At 38.3% G+C, this 2,637-nt stretch overlaps 1 long non-coding RNA gene across 1 annotated transcript in view; it reads left to right on the top strand.

Annotated features, from left to right (window-relative positions):
- Positions 1-1,414, top strand: part of LOC138032834 (uncharacterized) — a 1,956-nt gene extending 542 nt beyond the window's left edge. The window contains exon 3 of the long non-coding RNA XR_011128480.1: positions 1,138-1,414. This is a non-coding gene — a long non-coding RNA (uncharacterized lncRNA). The remainder of the gene's footprint in view (positions 1-1,137) is intronic.
- The last annotated feature ends 1,223 nt before the right edge of the window (positions 1,415-2,637 follow it).

Genomic DNA, 2,637 nt, shown 5'->3' with positions numbered 1-2,637 from the left:
TACACAGTTCACAAAAGCTAGGTATCAGAAGCTTAACGGCTTTCCTTGTCGCTGGACATAAGGGTGATGTTTCTTGTGTCTCAAACATCAGGGGCACCCAACGTCAATTTTCGGTAAATATCTGTTCGGATGACGCTTTGAGATCTACAATTTTCGGAACATTTGCTGTAAAATTTCTTGCTTGCCTACTTGTCCTAGGATTTTCGAACATCTAAAAACTGGTATAATTGCTTATTTTTAACGGATTTTTACCCTAAAAAGGTCACCTAGAATTTTCGGGAGCCTTTTTTCTGGCTGAAATTTTCGAAAAGGTAAGTTTTGATCCCTATAATTTTCGGATCACTAGACTTTCAGCTAGGAAGTCCCAACAGATGAAAAACTTTTGGGGGATAAAAATATGCCCATATCTACCGTTACATACCAAAAAACGTTTAACAATGCTATGCTTAAGTGGATTTGAACTATATTCTCGTTGGGTGCCCCTGAAACATGCAGAAGAGAACAATCGTACAGTTTTTACCTTCACGCATGCATGCTCAATTGACCACTCCCAATAGGGGCTTTTCAGGGCTAATGAAACAATCATGACCGAACAGAACATTCAACACCAACTTTGTTAAGAATCCCTGCAACTGGCCGGAGGCAAGCTAGTGGGCTATAGAATTTAAAACTTTGTAGTAACGAAATAATCTTTAAGAAGCGTTTAAGGAACAAACTTGATATATTGATAAGTAGTTATGTAATTGATACTGATGGGTAGTTATTTTAATCTTGTAAATAATTTAAATAATTATGCAAATTATTATTATTATTATATAATTATTATTGTTTCTGAAAAGCCTCTTTGGGGAGGTTCAATAAAGTATGTATGTATGTAAGTATATGCAAGTGCAGCTGAGAAGTTGAACCAAGGACTACGAGGAACAAATTACGTGCCTTGAGCCCGGATCCCCGGCTCTCAAGGCAAGCATTAAAAATAAATTAATTCCCAAGAAGCTTGAACTTTTCTGCTTCCAGATTACCGTTTAGGCACGCGAACCTGGTCAAAGTGACGACAGCTCGAAACCTGTTATGTCATGTTGGCAAAGTTGATCAGGGTAACACAAGTTTTAACATTTATCTTATCTGAAATTTCAGAGAGAGGCACGCAGCATCAATCCGTTGTTTCCACGTGCTGAGAAGCCTGGAATGCGACAGCGCAGAAGTCCAGAAGAATGTTAATGATCATTGGTTACCACGATAATGCAACTGCAGCATTTTACTCGCGATAACATTAATTTCTTCTTTACAATGATAAAATAGCCTTAAACGGTTAAGAGGAGGATCGTTCACTTGTAACCCAATAATAGCCATCACTGTTGTGTTGGATCAGTATATCTAAAGATTCGCGAAAAATAAAAAAAATCTCTCGAGATGCCTTGTTTAGTCATCGATCGGTTGTAGAACATTACAAGCTAAGAAATTTGTTGTCTTTGACGTCACCAAGGAAGCTTGACTTATTATGCCAAATTAAATTTCAACGAGTAATGCATGCAGAAACCTCTGTGCACTGCGATTTTACCTTTTGGGATTCTGTAAATCCCGTTATTAATTATGTACCTGTTATTGCAGTTCGATAGACAAGCATTAATTATCCAGGAAAAGCAAATTCAGAATGAATCGTCTTATTCAAGAACTTAATCACTGAGAATCAGTTCTCCTTCGTTATTATTCAACATTAATTGACAAAACCCGAATCACTGGATTTCAATTTCACAATATCGTGTTAAAGAGAGCTTGAGTTGAAATGGACACACAACCCTTCAGTACACAAGAGGGACAATACATGTAAGAACGAGATGATTCACACTAAGCTAAATTGAAAATTATCAAAGCCATTTACGTAGATTACGTAAGGTCCGTTTTAAACGTCGTCTTTCACATGCGCCGAATCACATGCAAATGAGAAAACTTATATTTTTCGCTCATTTGCATTAGATTTGGCACATGTGAAATGCGACGTTTAAACAAGTCCAAGGCCTTCAGTTTGTCTTTGCCATTGAAGAACTCCTATGGCGATGAACGGATATCAGAGAAACAAATTTTCAATTGCGAGTTGCGACGACTCATAGCGAGACTGATTATATCAGTTAAGAGGGAACGAGTGCTAAGGAAAAAATTGGTCCGCAATGCGTACATGTGTGGCTTACGGTATTTAGCTGCTTCGACGGGAAGCTGACAAAGGGCACTCTCTATTCAACAAAAATCGCTGGTACAAATTTTCAGAATTTTCGCTGGTCGAATGTAACACGTCTGACCACTTCCCAGAATGCGAAGCCATGTGTATTGATATGTTCATTGTTCTTTCGCTTGTCCATATGAGCTCTCGTTCGGTACTGTAGGCTAAAAACCGACATCTCTCGCAAATGGTACACGAAAGTTCCGGTAATTCTGGAAATTCCAGCAGAGAGGGGTGCAATGAAGCTGATTGGGATAGAATGATTGCAAGTGGAGCTTACTGTCCGGATGGGTTATTTTCCACGTTTTTTACAACAAGTATAATAAAATTGTGAACAAACATGTAACCATCAAAAGAATGTCATATCGGAAAGCAAAGCAGCTATCTAAACCTTGGATCACCACTGGAATTAAGGCATC

Source organism: Montipora capricornis, chromosome 14, assembly GCF_036669925.1.
Source record: "Montipora capricornis isolate CH-2021 chromosome 14, ASM3666992v2, whole genome shotgun sequence".
NCBI lineage: Eukaryota > Metazoa > Cnidaria > Anthozoa > Scleractinia > Acroporidae > Montipora > Montipora capricornis.
Note: the sequence above shows the minus strand (reverse complement) of the source record. Positions and strands in the feature narration are given on the sequence as shown.